This window comes from Gavialis gangeticus, unplaced genomic scaffold (genome assembly GCF_001723915.1).
Source record: "Gavialis gangeticus isolate Ggan-Ray unplaced genomic scaffold, GavGan_comp1, whole genome shotgun sequence".
NCBI classification, from domain to species: Eukaryota; Metazoa; Chordata; order Crocodylia; family Gavialidae; genus Gavialis; species Gavialis gangeticus.
This window is the reverse complement of record NW_017729032.1, coordinates 5,688,047-5,706,210: the sequence shown is the minus strand read 5'-3', so window position 1 is coordinate 5,706,210 and position 18,164 is coordinate 5,688,047. Positions and strand designations below refer to the sequence as shown.

Genomic DNA, 18,164 nt, shown 5'->3' with positions numbered 1-18,164 from the left:
GCCTTGCATTGGCAAGAAGACAGATATGGTATTGTTTCCAGCTTCACCATTTTTGGTTCCATGCACTGAAACATTATCTAAGACCGTGGAAAAAGGAAGGGAAGAGTGGGAAAGTAGCAATATACTTCAGGCAATTTTGTGGTGTGGTTGACAACTGAATTCTCCCTCTGAGATAGATAGAGGTTTTCAGGTTGAAAGGATAGGTTTGGAAAATGCTTGCTTCTACATGCACATGCATAAGCCTACCATTTTGCCACCCCATGGGGTCCTATAGTGTATAACCTTTCTACATACTGCATTTGTAAATCTGCCTAGTGTGAATTTTTTTCTGGCAGTGTGAGATTACATAGAAAAAACTTGAGCAACAGCATTGTAGGACTCTTTTCTTCACCGAGCTACTTGTAACATTAAGGTTATTGTGCCTCAGAGCAAAAATCACAGCTAAGGTGATTTGTAAACACCCATTTGTAACCTGGATCTTTCTAATGGATTGATGACTCGATTCCAAAGGGCAGAATTACTCACAGGATGTCTGATGCTAGTTTTCCATGATTAAAATGTAGTGAGCAAGAACTTTAGTATATGCGGCAGCACACAATAATAAGATGGGATTCGGATACATAATAAATAATAAGCTCATGTGGCCAAATTCTAGGTTTTATTATTCAATAAATAATTTTATTATATACAAAAAGGAACAAGGAGAGCAGAAAAAGATATATAGGCCAAGGCCATATTCTGCTGTATTGTACTGGTGGAGGATTCTCACCTTCTGAAACACATAACGATGAATTGAAAGCAGATCGGTTAAGCTCATGCTCCTAATGAAATCTAAGGGACTTTGATTGAAAAGTCTATGCATGCCAAACAATAGCCCTTCTTCTGAATCATGATTAGGAATATGGCAGTTTCCCCATCTCTTGAAGGCTTTGGATTTAGACTGGATCACTTTCTGAAGAAGTGTGTTATTCAGACACAGGTTATTGTGCTCAGCACAGGAGTAATGGGGTGGAACTTTATAGCCTGTCAGACAGGGTGTTGTAATGGTCTCTTCTGCCCTGGAAGTCTAAGAATCTAGGACATTATCTATGTAAGATTCAATACAGCCCCTAGATGCACAAGAAAAGCAGGACCAGACACTTAGGTCCAAATCCAGATTCAGTCACACAACTTTCAGGTATCTAAATTACTAACCATAGTCTTAACCCACCCCATGCAATGAGCACGAAGCCACCTGAGCATCTAGATTCCTTGCACATCTCTAGATACTCAGGCTCCACGGAGGTTTCTGTCGTCACTCACTTCCTGTTGAAACCTTTGTTTCCTTGAGAGGTGCCAATAGTCCACATAAGTTCTAACTTTTTAATCACAGAACAAAATCATGTCTAGCAGCTGTTTGAACTGAGGAGGCAGAACCCCCACCTTTTAGCCCCATTGCTCAGGAGGTAGGTCACTCGCTTAGGGAATGGGTGAACCCACGTTCTTCTCTAAGACCATGGAAAAAGGAGGGGAAGAGAGGGAGAGTAGCAATATACTTTATGCCCTTACCAGCCAGTGGGATTGAACTGGTATTTCCTCCTTCCCAACAAAATGCCCCAGTCCCCAGACCTTGGGCTAGGCAGGGCCCAGGCCATGTATCTCGTCTCCTGTTAAAATGGGGCCACAGTACATGAAAGAGTCATGGAGCCAAAAGGCATGCATTCAAAAAGGAGTAGGACTGTAGGACCCAGTGAGTAGAGCACTGGCTGGGAATAGAGGAAGCCCTGGGTTCTGGCCTCTGGCTGCAATGCTGCCTATGCATTTTATGCAGTCACCATCCAATCACCATAAGGCAAAATGCTTAAGAGCTTTGTGATCACAGATCCTCCTTATGGTTGCCCTCCTCAGCATGAGCTAGATGCCTATATGATGCAGGTGCATAAGGGCCCTCCACTAAAAGAATAAGAAAGAGCTCTGTTTCTTTCCTGGCGGATTTGGATTGGTGAGGGCTGCCCACGGTCAGACTGGGAGAGCTGTTTGTCTATGCAAACAGGATTAGTAGTAGTGTCTGTGGGGACAATAACCTTCCCATTGAGAGAATGGAAAAATCACATATCTCCCTTGGTGGAAGAAACACTTCCAAGGCAAGGCCTAGTCATGGGAAGGATTTAGAGGGTTGATTAGTATTGGGGGTCTTCATTTTTCATGACTGATATATATTACTGGGGATTGATATTACTGGGGATTGATTACTGCTGGGGAAGCAAGGGGGCTTTGGTGCTATCTTTTATTGGACCAACTCTATGATTGAGGGAGATGTTAGACAAGTGTTTGAGCACAAAGGGGCTTCTTCACCTACTCTAACCCTACAACAATATTACTGGTAGGTTTTGTTGCCCTTTTATAAGTACCCATATTTAATTCCAGTCTGGAGTTTGGTTTTGCCATCACCAATAACCACAGCCAGGCAGTTTTTGCAAATTTTGTCACAGTGACATAGGAGGGGAAGAACAAGGAGCGGCATTTTCTTTAACCACCATTTCTTTTGAAGTATGTGCCCACTGCAGGTCTAGTCTCAGAGAAAGCTGCCCCTGCACTTCCCAGGGCTAGTTGCCTTGACAGGGGAAAATGTAGGATGAGTCCTTTTCCCATTCATGGAGGAGATGGTTATTCCAGGTTCCTTTTCTTCCTAGATAAGTAGGCAGTTCAGTTCTCTCCCAGTAGGACTCCAAAATAAACATTTCCACTTCTCATCAGTGGGGAGATGAAGCAAGAGATAACTCTGGGGCACTGACTTCCTACTGTCACGTGACATAGTGACTCCTGAACATCCGGACACATGCCAGGCCGCCCAAGTCATTCAAAAATCATTCAAAAATCCCTTCTCAGCAGGGCCAGCAGGGCAGTAGGAGTTCTCCCTTGTGACTCTGCAAACAAACCCCATACTGGTCAGGGGAGTGCAAGTGCCAGCAAAAGGTTTCCTTCTCAACACCGTTCAGTTCAACGGTTGAGTCTGTGCTTGGTGCAAAGAGGATAATTAAGAAACCTCTTGTCCTATCCCCTCGGCTTCAGATCCTGTAATCTCAGTTTCTCCTTACCAGGAGCTCATGCTTAGCCAGTTCCTTCCGCCCTTTTAATGAACTCCAGCCTAGGGCCCTTCTCTTGGAGCCAGGCAGCTCATAAAGGCTTTATAGGGCATGTCCCTTAACCTCTTTTTTGTCTGCCTGGGGTGAAGGGAAGAGAAGAGGCTGTGTTCAACACAAAATTTAATTTAACGTGAAGCAGAGTAGTGATTTTTGAATGACTTGGGCTGCATGGCATGTGTCTGGACTTTCAGGAGTCAGTAGAGTGCACTGTCTCACATGCAAGCACTGTGCTTACACTGCCCCATGCAGTAGCTGTGCTGAATGCCATGCATGTACTTATCCAGGGGCCAGTGGGGTTGTTGGTCTTTGCTGCTTTGGTGACAAGTCTTTAGGCATTTAAAACTGGGCAGGACTTAGCTCTAATAGAAGTAATACCCAGTATATAGGAAAACTCTGACTTAGTAAAGGCCATATAAAATCAGGCTTCATGCAGCTTAGTATTCAGAGCGAGGAAGTGGTTGTCAGGACTCCTAGAATATATCCACGCTGTTATTGAGGGGACACATTAACTAATGCAGCCCACATGGGTTGCTCTGCCTTGTCTGTATCTTATCTTGCTGCAGCCACCTGTCAAATATGGAAGGAGAGGCAAATAAGGGGCAAAGTGATTCCTAGCATGGCTCTCTGCTCAAGTCTTTCTGCACATCAGTTTGCCTCCTCCTTGTCTCTCCTGTTGTGCATGACTGACAAAAAGCTGTGGAGACAGGAAAAAGAATGGAGAATGGCCAGGATGCATGCGCTCATCGACTTCTTGTGTCTGTGGCCCTCTGCCTGGGTGAGTGGTGAACACAGTCCTGGGGAGAGATGGGTGACTGGGATGAAAGACCCTGGGCCCTGATGCTCATTAGAGCTTGGGAGAGTGAGTTGGGATGCTGCATAGGAGGTGAGTTAAGGGTGCTTTAGTAAGGATGGCCAAGGGATTTGATCTAGAGGATGGGTCTGAGGATGACCTTAGGTAGCAGGATAACCATGTATTGAGTATATGGAAACCCATGAATTCCTGAGGTCCCAAAGAGAAGTGATTAGAGCAAGACTTGGGTGTCAGGTTTCTTAGCTTCCACTCCTGTCTTTGCTGCGAGCAGTGTTTTCTGGAACATGCCACTTATTCTCACTGTACTTCAGTTTTCCCTTCTGGAATATGGGGGTAATATGACATACCAGAAAACAGCTGCAAAACTTAGCCACTAAATCAGTGGTTCCCAGCCTTCATTGGTCTGTGGGCAGCAATACTGAGCAAGTAACGTGCTGCAAGCCACACTCTTCTTCACCTCTCCCTGTCCACCTCAGGTTTAACTTTTTTAATTTCCTCTGGCTGCAAGCAGCATAATGGCTTTTGTCACTGGAGACTGCGCAGGGCATTATCACAGAGGAATACACTATATACGCACACTCACACATGCACCTCGGAATATCAGCAGCTCTAATATATCTTACCAGACAGTGTCATATCTCATTGGTCAAACAGTACCAGGATTAACGCAACATGTGTGATGAAAATGGATTCCCTCAGGCTCATTGGTGTCAACTTTATAAAACAAAATCTTATGTTAAATTCATGTCATGCCCAAGGCCACCAAAATAAAAATCTCTCCCTGAAAAATATTCATATAATTTCACCTTTAAACCATCGTTTCCTTCATTAAAGAGTGAGAATGTCTCTGTACAAGACGGATGTTACACCAGCTGTCACATAAAATAGGCTTGCACATCACTGGAGTGCAGAGTGCCTCTCCCCGCAATGCCCGTGAGGGCATTTGTTTGCCTTTTGCTTTCATCTTGGCTCCAAGATACATTGGCGAAGGCAAGAGAATTGAACCTTGAGATATGGCCTCCTGAAATGGATAAACTTCCATTCGTTTCACATCTTCATGCCTTAAAAAGGAGATTTCAGGCACTGCTGCATAATTGAATGCCACTTTAAATGATCCCTCTTCAACTTGTAACTTGTTTATCTTCCTACCCCTGCCGTCTTCTTGCCTGTAAAACTCTTGGTGAAGGCAACATTGGCTGGCTTAGCATACAGGCTTCAGAGCTATGCAGCAAGATGCTTTCCAAGTCTGTTTTGGCTCAATATGGGCACCACAAGCCAACTCCTGAAGACTTTACTTGGTTCTTAGTCAACACTTCCCTTGACTTCAGTAGGTGTTTTGCATCCTTAAAGAATTCAGTGTTAATCCCTACATAATCAATACATAGTGGGCGGATCTACACATGCCCCTATGGCACCGTTGTGACTGTGCCATCATTTAGCACTTCCTTTTAAAAGTACTAAATGACAGTGCAGTAACAGCCATTACTGCACCATGCTGGTGGCATATGGCTATTTTTTGCCACTACGGTGACATAGCGGTGGCATCATGGCTTGTGCACGTGATGCTGCATCCCTGCAGCTTGTAGCATCACTTGTGGATGCACCCACTGATTCATAAAGCTGTGAACTTCCCTATTCCAGCTGAGTCCAGACTGGCACTTGAATGCCAGCTTATAATCGGCTTTGACAGGCACAGGTGTTGATTTCAATGCAAGAAATGGGCCAGAGAGTCAAAAGTGTTAACTAGACCCTGTTATTTTACCACATTGAACAGCTAACATGGTCCAGAGGTCTGCATACAGAAACTGTTTAATCCCATGGCAAAGTCACCATTAAAAATCCTTTTAATCTTTTACTGAAGAAGGGGGAAAAAACAAGCTAAAGCACTTGAAGTGGAAAGTATTAAGTAAGGTTTTCATTTAATAAATATCCCTTATTCTTGTCCCTGTTAGCATAGGGAGCTGCTGTGACGCAAAGCCCCCATTTAATAGTCTTTTGGTAGATATTGAAGAAGATATTACCTGTCCTTTTGAGAGAATAAGCCAATTCGCTGATACGGGCTTGGGCAGCAGTAGTGCTGCAGTTGTTGGAATCCAAACCTGTTCCCTTGAAGAGAGAAGAAGAAAAGCACACAAGACAAGAGAGTGGAGACCAGGAATGGCAGGAATTGCAGCTTCTGCCTCTTTGGTGCCGAAAAACAGGCATTGCTTATGGTCTGAACAGCCGCTGTGAGACCTGGCAGCCTTTTAACAGAATTGGACCTTTTAAGACATTTCTTTATTGGCCACCTTCCTGGATATAAGCCAAAGACTCCCAGCCTCTTAACAGAGGGCAAAAAGAGAAGGATTGGACAAAGAAGAAACAATGTGAAGAAGGAAAAGGAGAGCTGAGGGAAACAGTGAGAGAAGGAGCCCAAGATTCACATCCAGGTGTTGTCCAGGAGGTAATTGAGGTCAGTTGGGGTAGCGGTGTCATCTGTATCCCTCTCTGCTGCTTGGTCTGATCAAGTCTTCTCTCAGGATCAAGACAGTGAAGGCCCAATGGTGTGGCCAGTTTTAAAGAGTTGATGGGGGTCGCAGCTGAAATGATAAGCTCTCTCCAGATACAAGTCATCTGATTAAGAAATAGTACACCACTGTGACAGGCAAAGTTCTTTGGGTAAATCCGATACCTTTTATTAGACCAACTCAAATAGTTGGAAAAATTCTTCTTAGCAAGCTTTCGGGCACAAAGACCCTTCGTGAAGAATTCTCTAGGCTTTCATAAGATGTCGTACAACTTTCAAGATTGTAGGAAGGAATAACTAGATATGACAATGACCCCCTGAGCTTGAGGAGTGGAAGTAATGGGGTATGGGTGAACTTTTACCTCAACTTCACTGGAGACAAGGCAATTAATGACCACAAGTCATGACCATCTTCTTATTGTCTGGTGACCTGCTTGAAGTGAGTAGAACATGTCTGTCCAAGTTCCTAGCAAATAGATGGCTATGCTGTAAAAATCACCATCATGGTTCACACTTAATTGGTACCCTTTTAGCAGTTTGAGCAGACAGGTCAAAGCTGGAATGTGCCTTGAAGTATACAGTGCTCCTTTCTCTCATAAAGGTGATTCCTCCAGATCAGTGCTGAGATGTATTAGCACCATGGAGGAGCAAAGTTTTCAGAGCTGTTGCCAGCATACACCAGATAAAGGCCTGTAGTTTCTAGGGGGCTATCAGTCCAAACCCTGTCACCAGAGCTAAGTAGATTGAATGCATTTTCTTTAAAGAAAAGAAGGCAAGGGGATGCTAACACAAACACTAATGAATGTTCCAGATTATTGGGTAAACTCTTGTTTAAATCAAAATGTGCTCCCAAACCAAGTTGAGGCTCATCCCACACCAGTGCTGAAATCGGAAGTGGGAAATCACAGCTGACTCTGGTGATCACATCAGTGCATAGTTTGGAAAGCATGCATTCAGTTTTAAATAGAGACAAAATGGAAATTCATTGAATCAGGAAGGAACAAAATGTAATTCTTTATTAATGACAGAAAAGCATGAGCAAAACAATTTTTCACTGTTGAAATTATCTTCTGGCTGTGGATGGGGGAAAGAAATTAAAATCAGCATAGAGAAGCCCTGGTAAGAGACTCATTTATGCAGTAGGAATTGTAACTGCTTGGGAAGCCTCAACTCACATTCCAGAAAGCACCAAGATCCAATTAAACATCAAAGAGAAAAACATAATCCAGCTCTTTAGGATATTTATTTTTATTTAACAAATCTCAGCTCTGGAAATCCAGTCCATGGAGACCTGGCATTTCATGTCCTTCCATCCAACAGGAGGTAATGGTGTAAAATAAAGTCTGAATAATAAATACTGAAAAGATTGACAATGGTGCACAAGTAAATCCTAGCCATGTAGGAGTATCTTCAGATGCAGTGGCATGTTCAGCCCCTCGCATGTAAGGAAAAGATGAAAATAGGCACAGAGAGTCTGATAAATGTTGCAGAAGTTAGCATTGGATAAACTGAAAGCCAGCAGCCTTGCTGTTTAATAAAAAGGCAGCTGACAAAGCAATAGTGTTTCAGAGAGGAGGTGGGAAACCTTCTTTACGCAACTATGCACCTGAAATTATTTCTAACGTGATTTATTTTGCAACTTTCCAAATGATAGTCCTGCATCCTATTGTTGACTGGATTAGAGCATCAGTCTGTTACATCAGGGGCCTTCTCTCAGTCTTGAGAGCAATAATGATCATGGTTACTGTTGTTACTGTTCTACTTCAAAGTACCAACAGGATGCCATTGATCTAGGTACTGCACATCCAGATCGAGAGCCAGTTCAATAGATTGCCCCAAAAAGTATGCAATCCCTGTAGACAAAAGGCAGCAGGAAAGAGTGGTTGTTCTCACCCCATGCCCATCTCCTGCCCCTTTGGTAGATGGAGAAAGGAGGCACAGAGGGAGGGCAAGGTGTTGGACTGTTCTGGTGTACCTGGCTGGTCAGGACCATCAGCACAGCCCCTCTCTTGTAGGTAGGTACCTGTTTAAGTGACACATGTTTTAGCATCCAAGGCCACCACTAATGATTTGTCTCCCATCGTCTGTCTCCTGCTTCTGTCTGATACCTCTCCTAGGATCACTTTATGTTTCCTGGTGCCTCCAGCTGAGTTTTAGGCAGGTGCTGGGTTGTCCCTCTGCCTGCTAGCAGCTTGTATCTGTCCTCCTTCCTACTCTGGGGCTGACAAAGTATCATTTTGAGACCTGTTCATAGCATGTCTACAGGATCCGGCCTGATAGACCAAGTGGTCTAGTTTACAAACCCTGCTTTGGGTGTCCCAGGGTCAAGCTTGAGCTGGGGCTCTGAGCCTTTACTCAGGTGGGAGGTAGGAGTTATGCTGTATCTGCTTTGAAGGGACCAGTCATCAGAAAATTCAGCCCTAAGTGAGTAGGTTGGTTGCTTGTAAACTGAAGTCGATGGCACTTAAGTGGTGGACATGGGTGCTTACTTCTACCCAAACTGGCTCAGGGCTACCCAGGGAGTCTTTGGCAGAGCCTAGAATTGAACTCACCACTACCACAAGGTGAAGTCTTCCTCCCTGCAAGGGACAGTAAGATGGTCTTGCAAATGAAGCAGAGGAGTGGGAGCTGAAAGAAGCTGCTTCTGTTGATCACTTTTACCACAGCTTCCTTCTGTGACCAGAAGCAAGTCCCTTAGGCTCACTTTTCCTGTCTCTAACTTGGCTCTTGTCAGGTTCAGTTCAATTCCTCTGAGCTCCTCTCACCGAATGTAGGAAGAGGTAAGAAGTGTCCTACTGTGCTCTTACAAGAAGCAGCACTCCAGGTGTCTTGGACTCATTCAGATTGTGCTTAAATGCAGTACTTGCTTGCTGTCACGTTGTAGCTATCCTTCGATCCATTCAAAAGTTGCACAGGATGTTTGAATCCAATACTAGAGTAGACAAAGGAATAAGGGGCACTTTCAGACCCACATCCAGGAACACAGAATTTGTTGCAATACATCAGCCGTAATTGAAATACCCTGTGACCTTCAATTAACGACAGTAGCATAAGTCACCTAGCTATTTATCTGGTAATTACAGAGGTGGAGTGCTTTTTAAAGGCTTCATATTGCAAATTTGGTATTGTGGTGGCAAAGAAAGGTCTTCAAAAGCTCTGTATTGGATTCTGTTTTGCTCAGTGGTCTGAAAGGCTCTGGAGGCCCTTTTTTTAAAATGACTTAAAAGGTAGGCTAAATGCTAATTATTTGGGTGCCCACCTCGCTTCCAACATAGGAACTGCATTTTCACAATAGGCATTGATCAAATGACATAAATGAGTTTCATGACACTACCAAATACTTTGACTACTTCATGGGTGCCCTCATTGTGTTTATTATGAAGCTTGACATTTTCCCCCCTCACCTTACGTTATAGTCTGCTCCTACACATATCTTATTCCTGACTCTGTGAAATGAATGCAAGCTTTCAATGCAAAGCCTGTCTCCCCACAAAAGAGGTCTTTCCATCCCACTCATTGTCTCCTTACCATGCTTTGTTTTTCTGGAAGAATCCAGACATTGCTGGAAATTGCCTCCACTGAGCTGACTTGAAACCAGAAAATCCCCAGTTAAGACAGATTTTTAATTATTAAATTTTCTATTAATATGTTGAAGGTCAGTGGAACTGCCCCTGTTTCTCAAGAAGCTCTGGACAATTTACCCAATCTTATATTTTAGCACAAAATCCATATTTATTAAACGATTTAGCAGGCAGGTCAGAGGCAGCTAAATCTCGGATTCTATCCTACTTCACATGAATGCTAATTTTTTTCCATTTGTATTGCTCCTTGCTAAGCTGAAAGGGTTTAACATTTTGTCAAGCCAATAATAGAATTTATTTTTTTTGTAAACACGTACAAACAGATTTGTGATAAATTAAGCAGAAATGGACATCATTTTCCCTTTTCCCCAACCTGACTCTCTAATGTAGTGTGAAAATACTATGAAGCACCAGATTATATCACATAGTATTCTGTGAGGCTACTGTGTATGTAATCTCAATTAAAATGGATTGTGGAGGAAACATTGTACTGGTGGCTAGGCACTGATGGGGTTTTCTGTTTATTCTAAAGGAATAAACTAAAAAGTACCAATCTGTTGACTTCTAAAGGGGCAGATTTCGATTACTCTCGTGCCTTTGTGCATATGACCACTGCCCAGGATCTTGAGGGAATGTAGTCACTAGTACAGGTCTAACCTAGATCAAGACACCAGGGCTAGGGACAGAAATTTCACATAAAGTGGTTTAAGCTATCAGAAACTGGTTTAAACCTGTAACAGAACAGATGTTCAGTGCACATAAACCAGTTTGAAAATGACTGAAACCAGTTTGAGACAAAGCGGTTGAATGTAGTATCAGACTTAACTGATTTGGGTCAAACCGGTTTATGCAATGTGTGTCCCAGACGCCTTGCTGGTTTAAGATAAACCAGACACCTCCAGCATCCCAGCATGCTCTCTGGGCTGGTCAGGGCTCTTTGCTCCACATCAGAGCTCGCCCCTCCCCTTTGTTCCCTGGTTGCAGCTCCAGCAGAGACTGCAGACATCTGCCTGGCTTTTCCCTGCTCCCCACCTCCCCTCTCCCTCCCCTCTGCCTTACACAGCCCCCTCTCAGCATTAGCTAGCAGACCACATGCTACAGCAGCAGACCACGTGCCATGTGCTGTGGCAGGCGGGACAAAGGCAGAATCAACAGGTAGCTGGTAATGTCCCTCTGCTGTTTTCTTAATGGGGTGATAAACACTGAGTTAGGAGTGAGGAGTGTGTGGGGGAGTGAACCCCTCCCTAATCAGAGTGTCCTGTTAGGGCCTGGTCACACCCCCCTCAGCTCAGCATTGTGCAAGGGAAGGGAGGGCTGCTCTAGCGCCCCCCAGCTTTTAGCCTGAGCCACCGCAGACATGTGCCTGAATATCTGGGATGTCTTTACAGTTACGAAGTGGTTTAGCCTATCCAAGTTAGACTAACCTGCAAAGATTGAATCAGTTCAGGCTCAGGCTTTTTGAATGTCTGTCTCTAGCCCAGCACATTTGGAATGCTATCTGCCTCTTTTGGTGTTTTAGAGGAGCTCTTATTATTGCTTCCTGAAGAACCTGTGTTGCTACAGTAGAGCCACCTTCCAGTATATGTAGTGCTGTTGTAATACTTCCCTCATGAGACCCTGACGCCCCATGAATAATTGGCATCAGGCTTACATCTTTCCGGCCCCAGATTTTCTTCAGTTTTTACCATAACTGATCGCATCTGTCAATCATTCCTTGCATTCTCCATTTTTTTTCTCATCAGATAGAAAAGTTCACTATGAAGCACTTTCCTTCCTTCTTTTCCAGAACCAACAGGAGTGATCTTCTTGCATATGCACCATGAACACTTAACTAGTGAAAAATCCCATAGTATGTCTATGCTTGTATTCCCTGTAATTTTGTTGTGCCTATGGGGCACCTTGTAGACCAGGCTTCTTGCAAAGCATTTAAAGGTCAATATTGCCAATATTGCCAGGTTTGTCATGCTGTTCTTTATATTCATACCTGGTCAATTCACTTCATCCCCTTTTATCTAGTCTGGGCCTAGACACACATCCTATTTTCTGGACTTACAACTTGCCATAGCAGTGCTGTAGCACCAAGGAATCGTGGCAATGTAGCAAGACCCCATTTTGATAAGTGTTATTGAATCATACAACATACCCTCTCTTCAAGATGTGGTAGCCAGCATGATAGAAAAGGTGCTTGTTTGAAATTCTCATCAGTGGGTGAAGGAGACAGGCATCATAGGTGGCTGGAGACCAAAGTCAACCTCTTGATGCTAAGAGACTCTAGGTAAGGTGGGCATAGACTGTGCAGAGCCTTGAAAAAGATGATGCACAGCTCATGATCAATGAGTTCTTGCACCCTGGCACAAGAAATAGCTATGATCCTGTTGGAATGAGACCATGGCTCAATGACAAAGTTGGACAGTGCCTAGAATCCCTGTGGGCCACTCTCACTAAGTTAAGAGATTATAAAACTCCTCCTCACACCTCATTATAAGCACTGCAGTACTTTGGGCATAGTCTACCCCAAATTGTGCCCATCCAACCAGTTCCAAGTGTACATGGAAAGAAAAAAACTAAAGGGCATAAAACAAAATCCTCCCAAATAAATTTGACTTCCACTAATCAGCTGCTAAGTGCCCCATAGTGAGGTGAGAGAGGGTATGTTGGGGAGACAGACAGGATTGGCACCTGCTGCACTAAATACAGGTCCAGGTAGGATCAAGGGTACATAGTACCCCACTGCTGTGTCTTGGTCTCTCTGTGGGTGCTGCTCCATTTCAGAGGAGAATCTGTTTTGCTTCTGGCACTGAGCCATGGTATCAGAGTCAGTGACCACCTTTGTTTGGTTTTCTTATTCTCTACCATAGGGAAGGGACTTGATGGACATTAGAAATGGCTCTGTATTTCCCCCTGTGAGGTGCATGAACTGCTCTCTTCCTTTGAAGCCAGTAGTGTCTCCATTCATGCATCCAGCCTCAAAACATGGCCTGAGGTACAGAAGCAACCCCCGCCCCCATTTTGACCAGAAGTGCCTTCGCTTTCCAAGGGTCTGTGGGCAGCACTGAAAGCAAAGAAAGAAAATGAAACCATATTGAAAGGGCATGAGAAAGAACACAATGCACCTAGGAATGGGATCAGGAATAACTCCGCTATTCATGCAAACAGCAAAGAGATTAAAGATGAAAGAAAATATTTAGCCACCTTTTGGGAACAGCTGGTATGAAAATATTTAGCAAGCAGGGCTTTTATGCCCAAGCAAAGTGCCCTAGCTAAGCTTAATAGGCAGCAGCAGCATAAAGCAGCATTAACCAGAATCTGTGGATACTGTAATAAGAGAATTAAATGTTTTTCTTCTCCTCATTCTCTGACCTGGCTCAAATATGAGCTAACCATGTTCTTTAATTTTAACAACAGCATTGGGAAATTCAGGGCCCCCCCCCCAAAAAAAAACCCAACAATGCAGCTTGCATTCGAATGCTATCATTTGGACCAAATGGTAACGTAATGATTCACCTGCCCTCATCAACAAATCAGCCTCAGCTGTCTCATCCTGCCTGAAAAGCCCTGCATTTCAAAAAAAATCCCCAAAACCCTGAATCCAAATCCCTTCTGATTATTCCTTTGAGTGCCACCATAAAAATAAAGGCTACTCTGAGTATTTAATCATCCATTAGAAACCTGTGAGTATTTCAGAGGGCCATGTTATAAAAGGGGCAGGCTGTACAGCATGCTGTGTGCTGTAAGGCTGTTTAAATTGAACTGCTCACATCTATTTTTGAGCTGGCTGTTAAATGGAAGATTTAGATGGGAGAATTCCTGGCTCTCTTTGTCAAGAATAATTAAACTACGTGTTAGTGAGACTGTCTTAAGCGTTTTGCTTCACAAGTGCTTTTCACAGCAGAGATTTGTTAATATGGCTCCTTGGGATTTAGAAGGCAATATACCTAGGACAAAATTCTCAGCTGAAAAAATACATCTGAAGTCAATCCCATCTCAGAATCGGGACCCTCAGTGTTAGATCTTAGCTGCAAGTTCATCAGCTTGAAGGCTGTAAGTGCCTCGCCCTTGCTGTCCTGCTCCGTGGGAAGGGATCTTTGCAAGATGCAAGGGAGAACCTAGGAAGGGCCGACTTGGAGAAGGAGGGTTCTGGTTATGGAAAAGGCTGAAAAAGGGCTGCCTGAGATCATTTAGTTCCTTCCCCGCCATGCCTGACATTGCATAATTGTTCCCTACAATGTGCATTTTCCAGCTGAAATTAAAATATTCCTATGGGCTTCCAACCCTCTTCATAGACAACGTACTCCACAGAGAGGTTTCGCTGTTAGAAGGGTTATAGCTCCCTATCTTTTATCGAAATTTGTCTCTTTCTTATTGTCATTCTATTATCCCAGTTTCACACTCTTAAGTAAGCCCTGAGCAACTTCTGAAAACGAACTCAAAATAGCTTCCTTTGTCTTCCCTCTCATGGTGACACAGTGTATACAGCACTCTGACCTGCTCAGGGGTCCCTTTGCTCAGTCTTGTGGGCATGGGCAGAGGGTTGGTTCATCCTCAGGAGATCTGGGTGCTCTTCCCTGATTTGTCTCAGAGGGCATTTATACACCTACCTTTTCATCTCACAATGCACCGGAGATCCAGTGGGTCAAAGCAGACTTGATTAATCGACTTGATCATTTGCGCTGCATGGGGGGTGCGCCCCCTGAGATCGGCCATGAATCCCCTGGAAGGGCCAGCTGCGATCAGCTGCCGGGGGGACCCCTCCCCTCCCCTCCCCATCGGTGATCTGGTGCCCCCCAGACTCGGGAGGCACGAGTCGCCCATGGACATGATTAATAGCCATCACTGACTCGCTACTTATACAGCTGCATATGCCACAGCACCACGTACTTTTAAAAAAGCGCCTAGCACTGTGGCACAAACATGTACAAATGCCCAGATTGCTTATGCGTGTGTCAATGGGCAAGTAATTCAGCTTCTTTCGGCCTCATTTCCCTTATTCTGTACCGAAAAAAACTATGCTGAGAATCGAGGCCTTGTCCAGTGTCTTATCTTGCAAGCCGTTCTTCTTCTCTAGGTCATCAGCAACACTTCAACATGATCAGCCTGTAGTAGAAGGGTTCAGTCTGCTGTCCCCAGAAGAGACTTCAGCAATGAAAGAAGTCACTCCTACACAAGGCTGGAGTAACTCTTTACAAAGCCGGGGAGAGAATCAGCTAGGAGAGATGAATATAAAACTTTTTTCTAAGCCTGGACATAAGTACCAGACTTTGTTTAGTCCTGCAGCATTCCTTTTCCTTCTCTGTTTGAGGTTCGGTGCCATAAATCTAGCTGTTTGGGGGGTTTTGGCTATTTATGCTCTCCCAGACTTTTGGCTCCATGGTCAGCCAACTTTTTCCATACAGATTTACTCCTACAGTAGTTAACTGGCCCATCTAATGTGTCTGCAGAACATCCCTGTAGGCTTACGCTCTCTTGCACAATTGCCTGGTGATGGCCAGAAAAAAAAGATTACTGAGTTCTCTTCCCAGGTGCTCCACCGCCCCTTGTAGTCTTTCGACTGATCTGTGCATCCTTTTCTTAGCATATGTCATAGTATGACTCCACTTATTTACTCCACCTTAGGATCAAACTGTTAATTCCAGATAAAACAAGTAAAATAGTGCTTCAGTGTAAGTGTCTCAAGAGCCTATTTTCAAATGTGGCTTATGAATATACCACCCTAAATATCTTTGTTGTCCCATGACATCTAGACCCCTGAGGGTCAGATTTTAAAGGTATTTAGATACCTACTGGCATTTGCAGAAGCACTGCCTCACTCCTCTGGCTTCAGTGTTTTGGAAAACCCTATTAGGTACCAATCTGTGTCCTGGGTTCCTGGTTGCCTTTGAAAATCTGGCCCAGAGTCAGTGTTGAAAATGGGACATATTCAAGCTCCTTGAGTTACTCAAGTACCTTTAAAAATGGTACTCCAATTTATATCCAAAGGCCTGAACATGGAAAGGCAATGTTACCCTTGTGCATTCCCAAGAGTCTGGAGAGCTGTAAGACATTCAGCCAGAAATTATTACACAGCTCTGAGATGAAAAGTACTTGATGAGTGAGGTATCTTTTATAGGCAGTAGCATAACAAGCAGTGGGCAACCGGCGCACCAGCCCTGGGTGCCCACTTACAGGAGACACAAAAATGGCAGTCACGGCTGTGACTGGGCCATCCATCAGTCAGCTTGGCCTCTGCCACCACCCCTTCCACTGCTGCTGCCCTTCATGAAGACCCCGATGGCTACACCTTTTTGTACAAGTTTTAAACACCATTATGTATTACAGTAACCCTTGTTTGTAAAGAACTTCCAAGTCCTTGAATGAGGGAATCCATTTAATCACAATCACACCAGTCTTGTGATTGGTGTCAGGAACATGTAAAATCTTCCTCCCGAATCCAAATGAACATACTAGCCCCCGCAAAAGAGGTGTTTAAAAGTCCTGTATGTCCAAAGTTTCCTGTTGCTGGCAGTATTAATTAGGATAATACTCAGGCCAACTTATGTAAGCCTGAATTTCAGTCAGGTGTGATGTTAATACAGGCTGAGTCGTACTGAATTTTTTATGTGCAGTTAGTGACCTGAAGCAAATGTCTTATGTAAGACCAATCCTCTTCTCCTCCATGGATCTCTAGGGCTAGATCCTACCCTTCCTATACTGAGATGCACAAATGGAAAAGACTGGAGCCATTTGGGCTTGCACGGTGTGTGGCTGGCCCATGCTTCTGGGACAGAGCAAAGTGGCCAAGGGGAGCAGAAATCTTCCCTGTAGAACATGGCACTACACCTGCACACGTGGGTATCACACACATCCTAGTCCTTACTAGCCTTACTATATTCTGAGCGGTACTGGGAACTTAAATACCCCAAGCAAGTATGCCATGTGGCAGACCACCCGGTGCATGGACCACTCCTTCACCTGAGGATTTCTCAGCTAGATTCCTGCCCACTTGTACTGAAAGGAGGAACCATCCTTCCTGCTCTTCCGTGTCCTCCCTTCCCACTCCTGAGTGGCACAGGGGGCACAGTTCGTACATAATCAGAAGCCCATGAAATAGGACCATCAGTAAAGGATGGAAGTACAGAGTGGCTGGATGGATTGAATCTGACTCAGATAATCTATACAAACAGACATGGGAGGAACAGAGGGAGGGAAAAGAGCGGTCAGTTTGAAATACGGTCAGGGTCTCCCCTGGATTGAGAGGGGAGAGTGCGATTAGGTTTGTATTGCACAGGTAGGAAGTAGGTAGTCAGCTGATGAGTCTGGAGTCTGGAGAAGCAGAAATAGATGTGTTTCACTTCTTCAGCTGTGTGCAACACCACTTGAGGGCTTGTTTTATTTTTTTTCTTACAAGTCCATGGCCTATGGTAATAGCAGAAACTGGGACTTTACTGTCAGTGCCATGGGCATACACTCTACTCCCACCCTTATTTTTCCAGACAGATAATAAAATAAGATAGAGGTAAAAATCTTGAGACTCCTCATGCAGGTTTATGAGCAGATTTTGAAGGACAACAAGTATCCTCAAATCCAGCTAAACTTGGTGAGAGCAGCGGGTACCACATCCTCGGGACATTCTCTTGCCAGGAAATGAGTGCCCGTATAACCAAGCATCACCTATGCCCACTGACTGCAGAGAGAGCTGAGGGCTCATTGCACCCCACAAAGTCCAAATGAGAAAGCTCCTCAAATAAATCCATAGCTGTGTACAAATGCCTGGAAGTGCATTATTAATTGGGGCAGGCAAAGAACAGAGCCTAAGCAAATCCCCCCTGAGAAAATCCAAATAAAAATGCTCTTTATTAACTTTAACCAAAAAAGGGACAAGTTAATGAATCCCATCCCCAGGACCGCAGGTTCACAAGCCATAGACTGACTTTGCCAGCACTTAACTTTATCACCAGTGATTTATCTGTGCATTGTTTTTACACTTAACTGGTTTTTAATTAAATGTGACTTTTGTTCCGTTGGTTGAAGAGCCTTCCCCTCTGGATTTGACCAGCACAAAAGCTCAAGGAGTGTGATAGAATTAGAAAGCAAACAGGAGGATCAATCACAGCAGACCTCTGCAATGCATGTCCGTCTCTTTTTTTTTTTTTTTTTTTTTTTAA

General features: G+C 44.2%; 1 protein-coding gene across 5 annotated transcripts in view; it reads left to right on the top strand.

The window, feature by feature from the left end:
- Positions 1-18,164, top strand: part of TENM4 (teneurin transmembrane protein 4) — an 894,317-nt gene that overhangs the window by 711,788 nt on the left and 164,365 nt on the right. The gene's annotated exons all lie outside the window — the stretch shown is intronic.